The sequence below is a fragment of the Camponotus vicinus genome, unplaced genomic scaffold, assembly GCF_025532165.1.
Source record: "Camponotus vicinus isolate PSW18456_S1 unplaced genomic scaffold, iyCamVici1.0 SCAF_12, whole genome shotgun sequence".
Lineage (NCBI taxonomy): Eukaryota > Metazoa > Arthropoda > Insecta > Hymenoptera > Formicidae > Camponotus > Camponotus vicinus.
In genome coordinates, this window is record NW_028141948.1 from 7,129,136 (window position 1) to 7,146,385 (window position 17,250).

The 17,250-nt window shown below is 39.6% G+C and overlaps 1 pseudogene; it reads left to right on the top strand.

The window, feature by feature from the left end:
• Nucleotides 1-7,288: 7,288 nt before the first annotated feature.
• LOC145962423 (uncharacterized) lies at nucleotides 7,289-16,960 on the top strand (annotated as a pseudogene).
• The last annotated feature ends 290 nt before the right edge of the window (nucleotides 16,961-17,250 follow it).

Here is a 17,250-nt window from a genome sequence, read left to right on the forward strand (position 1 = left end):
GGTTTCGTTGTTTCGATGCGCTTGCAATTTATCCTCGATTGCTTTCAACCACATCGATGCGTCAGAGCTTGTCACAGCTTCTTGATGTTGTAGAAACGATAACCTCAATGACATTGGCTTCATATCTATCCAGTTGTTTGAGAGTTGATCGATCTCTTAATTTGCGAGTCAGAGGCAGCGGATGTTCTTCATCCTGGATCCGGTCGGCGGGAATCTCATCCACCGATCCTCCTTCATCCGCTGATCCTTCTGCCCTAATAACTTCTTCGTCGCCTTCTTCACCCTTGTCTTTCGGTATCATTGATTCAAATTCTCTGGATTCCTCAATTGGAGATGTAGTATAAATACTCTTCTCGTTGAATGTAACGTCTCTAGTTACCGAAATTCTTTTGGTACTGGGATCGAAGAGGCGATAGTTTGTAGTACCTTCTTGATATCCTACGAGGATAACTTTTTTTGCCTTCGGTTGTAACTTCGTCCTGAACAGCTTAGGTATGTGAGCATACGCATCGGATCCGAAAATTTTAAGATGAGATAAATTTGGTACTTTACCTGTCCAAATTTCATAGGGTGTTTTCCCTGGAGTCTTAACACACGGGGTTCTGTTCAGGATGTAGACCGCCGTGTTTACTGCCTCTGCCCAAAGCATCAGAGGAAGTTCTTTCGAATGCAACATTGTTCGAGCACTTTCAACAATCGTCCGGTTATCACGCTCTGATTTTCCGTTCTGCTCCGGTGTGTGTGGTGCGGTGAGTTCTGTCTGGATTCCATATTTGGCTAAATACTCCTTAAACTCTTTGGAGCAGTACTCGCGCCCGTTGTCCGTACGCAGTCTCTTCATTGGTCGCCCGAACAAGTTCTGGACTAGACTTTCAAGTTCCTTGAAACATTCAAACATCAGATTTATGTTTTATAAAATATACTTTTCTGAAACTTGATGCATCATCCTTGAAGATCGCAAAATATCTTGCACCACCGATGGATTCCACAGACATCGGACCGCAGACATCGGAATGAAAGAACTCTCCAGATTTCACGGGCTTTCCCGGTTCTCGCTGATGAAACGGAACTCTATGTGATTTTCCAAACTGACAGGGCTCACAGAAGAAGTCATTCGTGTTTGCAAGCTTGATTCCCTTGACGAGTCGCTTTTCAGCCATCTCTTTCAGCGTTCGCTTGTTGACATGTCCGAGCCGCTCGTGCCAAATCTGAAGATTCGTCGATGAAACATTGGCTTCTTCCTTAAGAACGACTTTAAAAAACATTCGGTATATCTCATTGTCTTGTTTGATGCCCTGCGCCATCATTTTTCCGTCCTTCAGAAAAATAACTCGTTTATTCTGAAAATGCACATCAAAATCTTTTGTAGTACATACACCCACGGAAAAAAGATTTTTTTTTCATTTGCGGCACGTAAAGAACGTCCTTAATACATCCGCTGCATCAGACGCCGTTTACCAATCTTTTAATAAGAATTGTTCCTGAACCTAAAGCCTTACAAGCCGCATTATCACCGAGTGATACCGTTATATTATCCATTGGACGAAAATCGCTGAACCACTCACGTCGGTATGTGATGTGTCTGGACGCACCGCTGTTTGTAATCCAGACTCCTGTCACGTCTTCATCTAGCAATTTCTCTGCCTCTTCACGCGTCGGCTCGCAGAATTGATCTTTGCATCGTCGAACACTTTCGATTGAAGGACACGTCACTACAAAAGCAGCTTCTTGCGTGGTATTTTTGTCTCGGCTTGAGCTTTCTTCTTGCTTCTTTTTTCGACAATTTCGTTCGTAGTGACCTTTTTTGTGGCAATAAAAACATTCGAAATCCTTCTTCTTCTTACCCTTTTTCTGCCCTTTATTTGCACTAGAATCTGATGACTTTCGGCTCGCATCGATGCTCGCTACAGTGAGCGCACTCATGTGATTTTCTTCGGCCGTGAGCCTGCTCTCTTCTTTAATCAGTCTTTCTTGCAAATTATCGATGATTTGAGCGTTCGCGGCTACGCTGTCCCATGCGGTCTGTAGGGCGTGGCATTTCGGAGGAAGACTTCCAAGAATTTTCGCCATAATCGAGATTTCTGAGATATTTTCACCAAGGTCACTTAAAGCACTCGCCATGTTCTTGACTTTGGCAACATGTTGTACAACTGAATCGTTAGCGGACATGCGATATTCATGAAAACGCTGGGTAAGAACGAGCTTATTTGAAGCAGATTTCTGCTCATGAATACAGCTCAATTGATCCCACATTTGTTTTGCACTCGTGCACGTCAATAGGCATTCCAGTTGTGTTTCTCCAATGGACGTGGAAATCAGAAACATCGCCTTCGCGTTATCTTTCACCCAAAGCTTGTGTACGTTTTGACTCGCTTCTTCCGGTATGGTTCTCTCTCCTGAGACGACGTCGTAGACACCGTTCGCGATGAGCAAAGCAGTCACTTGAAATTTCCATGTTTGGAAATTACTTCCGTTGAGCTTCGTAATGTTCTTCATCATTTCTTCGGCCATGGTCGAGCTTTTATGCGCAACACACACGAAAAATGGCGGATCGCCGCTGGTCGTTCCGATCTTTCCACAAAATTTTTTAAATTTCTTTTACTTAATAATTTGCACAGGCGGGTACGCGTTCTGGGCCCATAACCTGTTAAGCAGGGATTATAATTCGAATACAAGTTTCACAGTAAAAGAAGTAATCGTGGAAGAAAATACGCGAGATCACTTCGCGAGAGATGCGACCGCACACAACACAACAGGGAGACGATACAGAATGAATGGGACGAAGACAAAAGAGCGCAGAATAAATAAAAGAATAATAAAAATCAATACATATTGCATACGTAATGAGATCAATACATATTGCAAAGAAACGCGAAAAAACTAAATGTAAACTACTTTAACAGAGGAGTTGAAATTCAGCATGTTCTGCGTAGACTGGGTCAAGGGAACGCCATATTGGATATATATAGATATACTTCATATACTTAATTCTATTGACCAATAAATCAATATGTCTCCTGCTTGGCCCAACGCACTCATTGGTTATTACAGAAGGATGTGCAAGAGCACACCTTGTTTTCCTTTCACTATGGCGAGATCCACCCCACATCACCCCTGAGTCAGCGTGAAACGAGATCTATTATTGTATGGTTCCACATAGGTTTGCAACTTTCCATGCGAAACGAGGTCTACCTCACACTACTCCTGAGTTAGCGCGAAATAAGGTCTATATTGTATGGTTCCACATGAGTTTGCAACTTTCCATGCGAAGCGAGGAACCATAGACCTCGTTTCGCATTCAGAGGTGGTATAAAGTAGACCTCGTTTCTCATAGAAAGTTGCAAACCTATGTGGAACTATACAATAATAAACCTCGTTTCGCACTGACTCAGAGGTGGTGTGGGATGGACCTCGCGTGTACTTTGCAAAGTGAAGCAAAGTTCACTCTCTGCAAGACTCAAAGTAAAATGTATACACGTGGATACAGTGGGTTCTGTCCCCCTGCGGTGGGCTTCACTTCCAAATGGTCTAACCCAAACCTATTTCTGATTTAAACCAAATTTTAGTTTTAATGTCTAAGAAACAACTGAACACTTGTATATAAATAAGAATCGAAAATACTACAATTCATGTTTATAGGTTATATACTGGGTGTTAAAAAAGTTTGGACACGGTTGAATATCTCGATAAGGAAGTTTTACTAGAAAGTGTTTCAGACAAAAGTTGTATAGCTTCGAGGGGGACATAAGATGGTGCCATTAGTTTGACCTTGAAGAGTCACCTGAAGGTCACGTGAAGGTCACGTCCAACTTTTTAAATGGGACACCCTATATGCTTTTACATATTCTTATAGCTCATCTCGAGAGCTTTCCAAAACACTATAATTAAGTTAGTTTTCATTAAGTACTTTCCAAGTTATGAGGCTTGAAATAATTTCTTAATTTTACATAAACTGTGAAATATCTAGTAAAATATTCATTTTTCGATTACCTTACCTAAATACTTTTATGTACAAAATAATGAGAGGAATCAATTGGTGTAAAGAAAACAGATAGTTGTTTTGAAGAAAAAATATGTAATTTGCAATTAACAATTCCATATTTTTTCTTAAAAACAACTGTATGTTTTCTTTACACCAATTGATTCCTCTCATTATTTTGTACATAAAAGTATGAAGGTAAGATAATCGAAAAATGAATATTTTACAAGATATTTTACGGTTTATGTAAAATTAAGAAATGATTTCAAGCCTTATAACTCATAAAGTACTTGCGGGAAAAATATTTTATTACAGTGTTTGGAAAGCCCTCGTGATAAGCTACAAGAATATGCAATAAAAAATATAGGGTTCCATTTAAGAAATTGAAGGTGACCTTTATGTAACATTCAAATAACTCTTCAAAGTCAAACCAATGGTACCACGTTATGTCCCCCTCGAAGCCATACAACTTTTGTCTGAAACACTTTCTAGTAAAACTCTTCCTTATCGAGATATTCGACCGTGTCCAGACTTTTTTAACACCCAGTATACAAGGTGTCCCATTTTAATGTAAAGGTTTCGAAAAAAAAAATGTAATTGTTAATTGCAAATTACATTTTTTCTTTCGAAACAATTATGTGTTTTCTTTACACCAATTGATTCCTCTCATTATTTTGTACATAAAAGTATTAAGGTAAGATAATCGAAAAATGAATATTTTACTAGATATTTTATGGTTTATGTAAAATTAAGAAATGATTTCAAGCCTCATAACTCGGAAAGTACTTAATGAAAACTAACTTAATTATAGTGGTTTGGAAAGCTCTCGAAATAAGCTACAAGAATATGCAATAGAAAGTAAGGGGTTTCGTTTAAAAAATTGAAGGTGACCTTTACGTGACCTTGAAGCAACTATTCAAGGTCAAACTAATGACACCACCTTATGTCCCCCTTGAAACCATACAACTTTTGTCTGAAACATCTTTTTCTAAAATTAAAAATAAGAAAGTTATTTGGGGTGAGACATTAAAATGGGACACCCTGTATACTATAGTTCTATCGACACGGTGTCAATAAAATTTACATTCCATTTATAACTTCTTATGTTGATAACTTTTCAACGAATCACGAGCGATGGCTAAAACCTTCTGAAGGTTACTCAGAAGAGTGTTCACCTCGGTAATTCACAAGGGGACATTACGACCTGGGAATTTTAGTTTGGACGAGACTTCGTGTGGTGGTAGTGTATCCTTAGGGTGTTAATATACTTAAATACTGCCCGAGGTGACGGGTTCGATTCTCGGCTGATATAACTTTTTTTTTTCTTATCCAAATAATTATTTAATAATTAACATTAACTGCTTTACAATACCACGTTCCAGCAAAATCAATGGGATCGGAGACATGGACGGCTTGATCACTATAATTGGCAAAAATGGCGCGGATGCTCTTTTTCTCTTCTTATTGGAGAGAGGGGAGGATTACGTCGCCGCCAAATGGGGGGAAATCGCTGTGGTAGGGGGAGTATTTTTCACCAAATCGCAACCTGACCCAATTTAGCGCGTATCTGGACGGAAATCCGTCGCCATTTGCCCGGTTCGGTGTTTGTCGCGGTGGACCTCAACTCCAAGTCGGATTGGGGTTCCCCCGCGAAGGGCGCCTCTACCTGATCGTTAGAAAACGTCTACGATCAGAGGGGGATCGTCCTAATTGCGCACATTCCCGATTGGACACGACGACATTTCCCGATCAGACACAGACCCGATCGGACACATGCTTTCGCCCTGTGCTTTTAATGCGAAACGAAATCTATTATTGTACGACTCCACATGGGTTTGCAACTTTCACGCGAAGCGAGATTCAACCTGCATTACCCTGTGCTTTCAGTGCGAAACGAGATCTATTATTATATAATTTCATATCCGATTGGGTTTGTGTTCGATCGGGACTGTGTCCGATCGGGAATGTGCGCAATCGGGACTCACTCGATCACAGAGGGTCTTCACCCCGAGGTTGTGGAGGATGTGATTTCCTTTTCCCCAATAGGGGAAAAGCGAACCAGCTTCCGAGACAGGCAGTCCAAGTACAAAATTGGACCGCCGATCTGGGGGTCACTGAGGAGGAGCTAGCAATCAAGAGGCTCCGGGCGAAAAATACCGCCCCGGGGCCGGACGGAATCCCTGGTCTTGGCCCTTGGTGTCCTCAGGGACCAACTGAGACGGCTTTTTGCAGTCTGTCTTCAGTCGGGGCGATTCCCAAATGAAAGAAGACGGGTTTGGTCCTCCTCCGAAAAGAGGGGTGTCCCGCAGAGTCTCCCTCTGCGTACCGCCCGATATGTTTGCTGGATGAGGCGGGCAAACTCTTCGAGCGTGTGCTCGTTGACCGCTTCAAACGGTGCCTGTCTCTGGTGGGCCCCGATCTGGCCAATTGCTAGTTCGGATTCCGAGAGGGCCGATCAATCGTGGACGTGATTTTACGCCATACCTCTCGGATGAAGCTGTCTCCCGAGATGGAATAGCGTTGGCGGTATCTCTTGATATCGCCAACGCCTTTAATACCTTACCATGGGAGAGTATAAGGCGTGCACTCGTATATCACCGGATGCCGTCTTATATGCAGGAGGTAATCGGGGATTATCTCCGGGACATGTCCGTAACATATCGGGCGCGGTACAAAGTACCGCATAGGAGGGAGACGCAGTGCGGGGTTCCGCAGAGGTCAGTCTTAGGACCTTGTCTACGACTGGGTGCCTCCTCCCGAGTCTTAGTGTCGTCTGCTATGCAGACGACACTTTGATTATGGCCTGAGGGGACAATTGGGAGGAGGCCACCCGCTTCGCATGAGTAGGGATAGCACTGGTTGTCGGTCGTATTTGCACCTTGGGGTTAATGGTGGCGCTTCATAAGACCGAGGCAATGTATTTCACAAGGCCTCGGCGGAAGTCGCCATCTCAACTCCACATAACCATCGAGGGAGTCCGCATCGAGGTGCGGCCCTATATGAAATATTTGGGGCTGTACCTCGATTGCCACTGATGCTTTAGAGAGCACTTCCGCCGCATGGCCCGCCAGGGTCAATTTTGGGGCAGTTATAAACTCCTTTGGGAGTATACTGACCAACATTGGAGGGCCAAAGGGCCAGGAGCGAGAGATCATCCCTGATGATGTTTTTGCGGACACGGCGCTGCACATCCCAAGAAGGACATTCCTCCACGGTGTGATGCACTGTGTTCCTTTCCTCCGCACAGTGGTGGCACTGTGTTGTCGGTTCGCACCTAGCCTTCTCATGCAGGTACTCACTGAAGCAGCCATGCCCGGTAAGTACCTGCATCAATCTAAATGAGGGTCCGCCATGCCGCCGATCCACGCAGTCCTCGAGGGGATCGTCCTAATTGTGCACATCCCCGATCGGACACAATGACATTTCCCAATCGAACACAGACCCGATCGGACACAGTCCCGATCGGACACAGACCCGATCGGACACAGATCCGATCGGACACATGCTTTCGCTCTGTACTTTTAATGCGAAACAAAGTCTATTATTGTACGGTTCCACATGGGTTTGCAACTTTACACGCGAAATGAGTTTAATTCACACCGCCCTGTGCGTTCAGTGTGAAACGAGGTCTATTATTGTACGATTTCACATAGGTTTGTGTCTGATCGGGACCGTGTCCGATCGGGTCTGTATCCGATCGGGACTGTGTCCGATCGGGAATGTTCGCAATCGGGACTCACTCTCCTCGAGAACTAGGTGGATGGCCCCGACAGTTCGGAGGCTGGCTCTTGGTATAGCCAGCCTCTCTTTCTACTTTGAAATTGCTAGCTGTCGGGCCTGGTGCCTAGCAACTTCCAATGCGGTGTCGGGACAACACCCCACTGGCGGAGAGCGGTATGCGAATGTCCTTCTTGGGATGTGCAGCGCCGTGTCCGCAAAGACATCATCAGGGACGATCTCTCGCTCCTGGTTGTGGTTAAGGCCATGGTGGGAGCGAGGATGCTTGGGGCGCCATGGTCTCCTTCTGCGAGGATGTCTTCTCGCGGAAAGAAACCGCGGAGCAGGTGCGAGAGGATGATCCGTCCTCCGCTCCCATCCGCAGGAGGAAGGGAGGCGCGAGGAGAAGGGCATATGCCCGGCTTCCTTAGCATCTCCATATGGCGACGAGATGCGGCCACGCAATCTGCATCCTTAGCAGAACGTCCCTAATCAAGGGGGAGTGAGTCCCCCTTAACCCACCACTGGAGGAGGTGCGGGGAAAGTTAATCCCCGCACCTCCTCCAGTGGTGGGTTAAGGGGGACTCACTCCCCCTTGATTAGGGACGTTCTGCTAAGGATGCAGATTGCGTGGCCGCATCTCGTCGCCATATTCGTCGAGGGTTGGGATGTATAACACCCCAACATTCGGTAGAGACCCCTTTGTCAACTGGAGAGGGGTCTTGCGTGCGGGGGGGAGTCGCGGCCGAGTGCGCAAACGATCCCGTGGCCCCCCCCAATCGCGCGCGATAACGGCCATCATGGGGTTTTAGCGGGTAGTCGAGGGGTCTTATCCCTCGGAATCCCGCATAACCCTTCCCTTTCCCTAGGGCGGGGGTATGCGTAAATGCATTTCACCATGTTAAAAAAAGGAGGGGTACTAAAGAATAAATTATAGAGAATAAACATTTGTAGGGACGATTGTCTCGTGATTGTCCGCCTCTGTTATATATGCATACTGCACACTTACACACACATACATATTACACATAATGTATAAATTACATTACACGTATAAATTATATAAATATTACATATCCTTCACATATTTTAGAAAATTCAACTTTCCATTTCCTGCATGCATGCATCCGACATCCGTTTTCATTGCTTTAGAAATTTACAACCCTTGCGTAGTACTTAATTGTCTATCGATCCTTTAGAACAATCAATATATGGCAAACACACGGCATTTACCCATATAGCACAGAAGTTTGCATCAACATTGCTGCAATGTTACAACATTGCACATTGCAGTGTAATGCTGCAGAAATATTGCAGATATTTTGTAATATTACTTTGGCAATATTGCAGCAACATTTTAACATAACGAAAATGTATAACATGTGTTTCTTTACTTGCCGCTATGTGGCGGCACCAAACTTAACTAACTCGTATTCGAATTTTCGTCTAAAGTGGATATATGGTCTACAAAGGACTAATGCAGTAATTATATTTCTTGTCTTGAGTCGGTTTAATTTCTAATAAATTGACTTGATTTATTTAATATTCTGAATTCTAATAAGGGATCTAGATTATTAAACAAATAATTTATTTAACAATCTGGATCCCTCGTTGGGATTCAGAATATTAAACAGATTTTTCTTCACTGAATAGATAAATGAGAAATAGTTCATTTATTGCACGTATTAAAATATTCTGGTGTCGAGGGTATGTAAAATAATTGTATGTATATTATTGAGATAAAAATTTAATAAGAAACATTTATAGATAAAAAATTAATTATTAATAAATTTAATAATATAAAACACTAATAGATGTTTTTTTAAAAGCGTGAAATTTTTTTAAAAGGAAATGTTTTTTTCCTATCTTTCTTAAACATTTTCTTAATATTTTCGAAGTTTATTTATTAAATTTAAAACGGTCTGCATTTGTAGCAAAACGCGTATTAATATTACAAATACATTGCACCGTAACATTACTACAATCTTACATTGCAATATTCCTAAAAGCGGACATTTTAACGTTACTGCAATCCCACAGCAATGGTGCAGCAAGATTTTGCAGTGAATTTGCAATGTTGCAATATTGCGGTGAAAGATCGCTGCAATGTGTATGCAATCTTTGTGCATCTTGGTGTATGGGTATCTATGCGACAATTATCGTCCCTTCGAGATTTCTCCTATCATAAAACTTTCTTTCGAATCGTTGCATGCCGAATCCTGATTTCCAAAAGACAATATATATCGCGCCTACATATAGTCTACATCGCGCCTACATAGAGTTCACATCGCGCCTTCACACAGTACACGAGACTTCACACAGAACAGAGGACGCTCAAAATTATAAATTAAAATAAACTCGGAGTCATTTAACTGAGAAGCGTTAATTTCTTATATCACGAGATCACCCACACATTCATTAGAACAATATCGACGGCAATATCAAGCATCACATTTAAATTTTGATACTATGAAAAAGGAAAATGTTACCGAATGCACCTTGAGCCGCCTGTGTATGAAAGAATCTATGCCTTTTCCATTAAATAAAAGCACAGGGAATGAAGAAAATAAACACCTTGAGCTGCCTATGTACGACAGAGAAAGAGAAAGGATCTTCACTCCTATTTCGTCTAATAAAAATATAGAAAACGAAAAAAATAATATAACAACAATACATAATCTGTATATTAAAATTAATTTCCTAAAAGCTGAAAATACTCGATTATGAAATCAAATAAGAAGTTTGAAATATCGTCTACGTCAGTGCTGGGATTTACTTGCAACTTTCGGCCAGATTTCTTAGCTTACGCCTACTGTTCCCCTCTTACCGCTCGCGCCTTAGCGACCGCGCCACCGGACGCTCGTAACTAAGGAGCGCTCAGGAACGTGCACGTCACAAATGTAATGTGGCAATTTATCTAAGTTCTCTTTATTGTTTATTAATAATAAAAATAATTATTCCATTATTAATTACGTATATGTTCTGTAACAATTTAAAATATTTGTGTTTTGAAACGTAATTACAATAAAGAGAACTTAGACAGATAGATTGCCACATTACATTTGTGACGTGCACGTTCCTGAGCGCTCCTTAGTTACGAGTGGCGCGAGCGGTAAGAGGGGAACAGTAGGCGTAAGCTGAGAAATCTGGCCAAAAATTGCAAGTAAATCCCAGCACTGGTCTACGTCATACTAAACGAATACATAAAACACCGAAAAATAATAAACAAAAGAAAAAGATATTAAAGATATTGATAGATGAATAAAATCTACATCTTGTTATAAAAGTCATGATAAATTTGCAACTGCATACACCACATGTAGCATATACAGAGGGAGAAAAAATCTAGTAAAACAATAATATTATAATATTAATAGCTGCTGCTTTCTGTCGCTTAAGAAAGGCAGGAGTTATATTATAACTTTCCCGAGCAGCGAACTATTAAAAGATGGTTGGAAGAATATGATATACGACCAGGATTTTGTAATTTTATATTTCAAAAATTGAAAGAAAAGATTTCTCACATACCAATGGGGAAAAGAGTGTGTGCTTTAAAATGGGATGAAACGACTATAAAATCTTATAAAGAATATTCATTTAAAATAGATGAAATAAAAGGCCTTGTCGATCTTGGATCTTTGGGAAGAAAATCAGAAAGAGTTAAATGTGTGTTTGTTTTTTGTCTAGACAGTTAAATGCGCGTCATGCTTGGCGACAGCCTTTAGCATATTTTCTCCCAGGAAAATGCATGAAAGTAGAGGAAATAATTATTGAAAGAATGTTTAGATAGATTGGGAAACGGGTACTAATGTGCAACTTATTATATGTGATCAAGGCACGTGTAATCAAAGTGCTTATGCATAACTCGGCATTAATTTAAAAAATCCATTCTTTGTACATAATGTGAAAAATATAATGCATCGTTTGACTTCCGATATTTAGTAAAAAGATTAGCAAATTTCCTCAAAACGCATGGAAATTTACTGTGATGGAAAAAATTGCATCATATTCTGATTTCGAAATGACATGATCTGTTGATAATGCCACAAAAGGAGGTTCTAATTTATTATCTCATATTACAGAAGCACATATTCGTTCGAATAGTTTTGAATCAAAGAATGTGAAAAGAGTATTCCAAATATTCAGCCATACTTTTGCTGCCGCGACAAAAGCAGCCGGCTATGAAAAAGAATTAAATACAACTACGTGGCAAACGACAGCAGATTTTGCAGAACGCTTAAGGGGATCCTGTACTGAACGGCGAACTCTTACACCAAACAGCGCCCTCATCTAAATTCTCATCCCGTATCTCTTTCTATCACGTTATTTATAAAGAAGATGCACTACTTTTTTCCATTCTACTTTACCTACACGCACGCATACATACACACGAATCGCTCTACAAACTATACTTTTATATTAAACTTCTACTTTTGATTTCGAAGGTACAACAATGTTTTTTCGTATAATTCGACCCAAGCAAACTTGTTTTTACGTTCATACAAACTGTATAGCTTCTATATGAAGTACATATTATAATGAGTTGACAGTTCGTCTATAATTCGAGACGCCATATTGAGATAAAATGGATAAGGAAAAGTGTAATTTCATAATTATTTCTCGTTTTTCATATGAAATCGAAGCTAGGATTATTGATGTATGTATTGCAATCGTGGATAAATATTTTCAATTCTGTTAAATTAGTGCGACGAAAGACTAGAAATACAAAAATGGTAATTTTGTCGGTAATACAGACGAATACAGGATCCCCTTAAATAATGTTATTGATGCATGCAACACTTATAGTCTCAAAATTTCGTTTGGTGATAAGCGACCATTCCATTATCCTCCAAAAATCTGGATATTGAAAATCTATTAACAGATTTTGTCAAATGATGCTCCAGATAGTCTAAGTCAGCAGAAAGTATAAGTCAAATTCCTTGTTTTAGAAGCTTCGTTTTAACTATAAAAGCTATTGAAGTTTTTATAAATCTTTCAAGTCAATATGAAATTTGAACTTGTAACAGGATTATGTAATCAAGATTTAATGGAACATTTATTTTCGAAACTAAGACAACGCGGAGGATTTAATCCCAATCCAACCGCAAGAAAGATCCGATTGTCTATCAGACATATACTTTCCACAGGATATATTCAAAGCAGTGACAAAGGGTAACGTTCAGTGTCCAGAAACTCTTATAAATCAATTAAGTAGACTCGTTAAAAGAATTGAAAGTTTCATGAATAAAAATATGAACAATGTTGAAGAATATGATGAACCCGAAAGCGAATTGCTTACTGAAGATGTGATATTATTCTTAAAGAATGTGATATCGAAGAAATGAAAAATGTAAATTTACTTGATAGTAATTATGATGAAAATGCTGTCGGAATTTTTACTGGATTTGTGGCGTGACGAAGTATTGCAAAAAGTAACTGTAATTATTGTCGCAATGATATAATGAAAACTTCAATCGATGACTTTCAATAGATGAATCGACAGCAAATGAGAAATATAGAATTTCGTGAATATTCAAATGAAGATAAAGATGCTCCAACTGTGACAAAATTAGTGCACCCAACAACTCTGATTACAAATATTACTAAACACAGTTAATAGCATTTAATCGTATATGGCAATATCACAGACATCCACACAAATTCTCGATAAAATTGCGACTGAATGTATGTATATACACAACAAATAAAACACCAGAAAGCCTAAATAAAAATGAAGTGTTATGATTACCGGATACAAACTTTAAAATATATGATTAATATAAAATTATATTCTCGTAGATACGAGATATAACAATCGTGTTGCAAAAACAACTAGCATATCTTCTCAGAGAAAAATTAAAAAATTTTTAAACCAATAAAAAGAATATTAATATGTAACGGCGCCTTTCCCATGGATCGGCTTGCTGGTGTCAGGGTTCGGGAGAAGGGGAGGCTCAGACTCAGATACGGTGATCGCGTACAATCAGACACGGAATAAACTATATACACGGTGGTCGCTTACAACCAAGCGCGGATCTTAATCTAACTTACAGACTGGCTTGTTGTAAGCAGTGATCGCGTACAATCAGACATGGATGTGGAACAAGCTATATACAAAGTGTACAACCATGTACGGACGAGAGTCAGAGTAGGGTAGGTCGACTAGAAGATCCAGGTCGCCGAGAGGTGTGCGGATGGCCACGATGCGGGACCGTGAGAACGGCTATTCAGTCGGGAGTCCCGGAAACGGCAAACCGGCTGGAAGTCGTGAAAACGATTGCCCGGTCAGAAGCCGCGAAAACAGCTGGTATACGGGAGCCGTGAAAACGGCTGTTTGATTGTCGTCGAGGACTCGGTTTAGGAGTGAAACAGACGGATCCGGACGCCGAATGACGAATGACGATGTTCGGCCGAGGACGGAAGCACCCGTCCCTTGGATCGGAATGCTGATAATGCACACGGGAACGCCCGTAGTACACCGGGATACTGGCCGTCAGATGCGTCCGACCGAATATGGGAGCGCCTTGGACCAAGGAGCAAGAACAGAACTAGGAGTCGGTAGCTCGAAACACTTGTCAGAGTGCGCCTTGAGGCTCCAAACGTCTCGAGAATCGGGACAGAAATAGGTGCAGGTCTGGAGAGGCTGGTTTATATACCCGGCTGGATACCCTCACGCGGTCATGCACGTCGAAGTGAGGTAGGCTGCGATTCTCAATCCGCGGCTCAGCAAAGGTGTCTTAAGCAGTAGCGCTTAGCTCTGGCTGTTTTGGCGAGCGGTTGTTCGGCTCGTATGGCTTCCTTAATTGATCAGGTGGTCGGTCGAACGGTTGTCATAGTAACGGTTCGATAAATATATCGATTAGGGAATCCAGCCCCCGGGGGAGATCGGTCGAGCCGTCGTAGTGTACAGACGTGTCGGAGTAAGCTCCGCATAGTTTTATCTATTTCATGTGGTTTTTTGCATTCGTCGCTATGAATGTTGCGTCATGCGAATGCAATTTTCCTTGCTGAACACGTGTGTGTGCTTCTTTTCGGTGTAAGTTTGTTAATTTACTTGTAATTAATAATATTAATATGTAGGTCAGTATACACGTCGGCGTCGGCCATTACATGCCGCGTGTACAGTAACGGATAATGAACAAGACGATGAATACAATAATTACTCTTATGGACATGCATACAATTATTATTGTTTATGTGAAAGGGGCAGTTTAAGGGAATATTCTAGTCTAGAAGCCGAATTTTTATGCTATATTTGCGAATTAAGAAATTTTTTTTTAAAGTACAAGTTTTTTTGGGACAAGGATTTATCCTATATATTTATCCATATTTAAATTATGTTTCAAAATTTTTTTATTAAAAAATAATTATTAATAAGCGTAGTATAAGAAATTGAATGACCTCATGAAAAAAAAAGTTGGCCCATTGCTCGCACGATTCCGGTTGTTCTGCTTATCTAAAACAAAAAAACCAAAAAGATTCTTAATTAGTATGAATTTGGCTATCGCAGGTATGAAAATGAAAAAAAATATTAAAAATTTTAAAAATGACGTCAATTAGAAAATGAAGTTCCGGTTTTTTTTCATTTTCTTCCTTCATTAAGGTAAAAGTACCAGTGATTGAACGCGTCTCAGTGTTTACACAATGCAGTAAATATCTATTATTATTAAGCTTTATGCGTACTTACAAAATTATGAATATTTAATTCGCATTTTTAAATATTTATTTAAAAAAAGAAACAAAAAGATTAAAACGTAAAATGATTTGTAAGCAGAAAAAAATTATTTTTATAAGTAGTAGCTGTCTATTTTAGCATTCTCAATGGTTTCTTAATGATTTGGTTAAGACACGCTGTTTACTACTTAAGAATGTATTTCCTATATAAATTATGTTTTTATAAAAAGTAAAAGTTATTTAGATTTTTAAAAGAATATATTGTTAAAAAGTAAAATTTCTATTTTATTAAGTAAATTTATTTACATATAATAAATTTAATGTTTATTTACTGGTACCCAAAAATTTAGGATTGCCCTAATTATTGACCACTCGTTTATTTATCGGTAAAACTACACTAAAAATGCTTGTACAGTAAGCGACAACGATTCTTTCCTAGGCGGGGCAAGGGGAGCGTAGAACTGGCCAATCAACCGGCAGCGCGGCAGTGGCTGATTGGCCAGTTCTACGCTCCCCTTGCCCCGCCTAGGAAATCGTTGTCGCTTACTGTACTAATAGTGAGACGCACATAGCGAGATAGCACGCACAATAGGAATAAGAAAGTTTTTTCGTTAATTATAATTTTTCAGTAAATATTTTTATATTTTAAATAATCTATAATTAATTTAGAGTAATAATAAACTTAATGACTAATATACATTTATGTCGTAATAATAAATGAGAGGTGCGAAAAATCATGTTGATACACAAATAACCTCAAAATTAAACATTGACTTTCGTTTCTTTTCTTTTTGTTGTTATATTTAGATATTTAATTTTGAAAAATAAGATGCCGAAAGAGAAAAAAAAGGAAAAAAGATGTGGATATGCACAAGCAGATGTTAATTCTGCTTTGGAAGCAGTAAAAAATGGTATATCGTTGGAAATTGCTAGCACAACATTTGGTGTACCTAAAAGCACACTTTACACAAAAAATAAAGAAAAAGTCCCGATTGAAGCTAAAATAGGTCCATCTATTTAACAAAAGAAAACAGATTAGTTGAATGAATTTTTTTTCTTGGCGAACGTGGATTTCTAGTAACAAAAAATCAACTATTAGACAGTGTTCAACAACTTATTATTAAACCGGAAAGAACAATACATTTATTAATAATAGACCAGGTAGACACTGGTATGAGGGATTTCTTTGTCGTCATCCTGAGTTAGCAATAAGAATCGCTCAAAATTTAACACATACTTGTGCTTCAGTAACAGAGAAAGAAATACGTAACTAGTTCAATAAAGTCCATCTACACTTGACTAAATTAAATTTACTGGAAATTCGCTCTTCTAGAGTGTATAATTGTGATGAAAGTTCGTTTCTTTTGTCCAAAACCAGACCAAGTCATTACTAGAAGAAGATCTAAATCTGTATATACGATAGTCAATGCAGACGAAAAAGAAAGCCTTGCTACGTTATTCATGGTAAATGCAGCAGAATCTATGGTTCCACCAATGATAATGTATTGGTATAAACGAGTGCCGTACTCAATGGTCCATATTCTGAATCCTCTTTTATCGATAAAAGTACCTCTAAAAAAAGCTACCTGAGAGGTACTTTGGCTTATAGCTAATCAGAAGGCTTATAAGTCATTTTTAGAGGCACTTTTATCGATAAAAGAGGATTCAGAATATGGACTATTATCTAGTGACTTTCTAAAGGGCTGGCACATAGGTTTATCCAAGAAAGGATGGATGATTGCAGAATCATTTTATGAATATATTTCAAATTGCTTTCATCTATGGCTCGTAAAAAACAACATTGAATTTCCAGTCATTTTATATGTCGATGGACATTCATCTCATTTAACGTTCCCAGTAGTTGAATTTTGCCGAAAAGT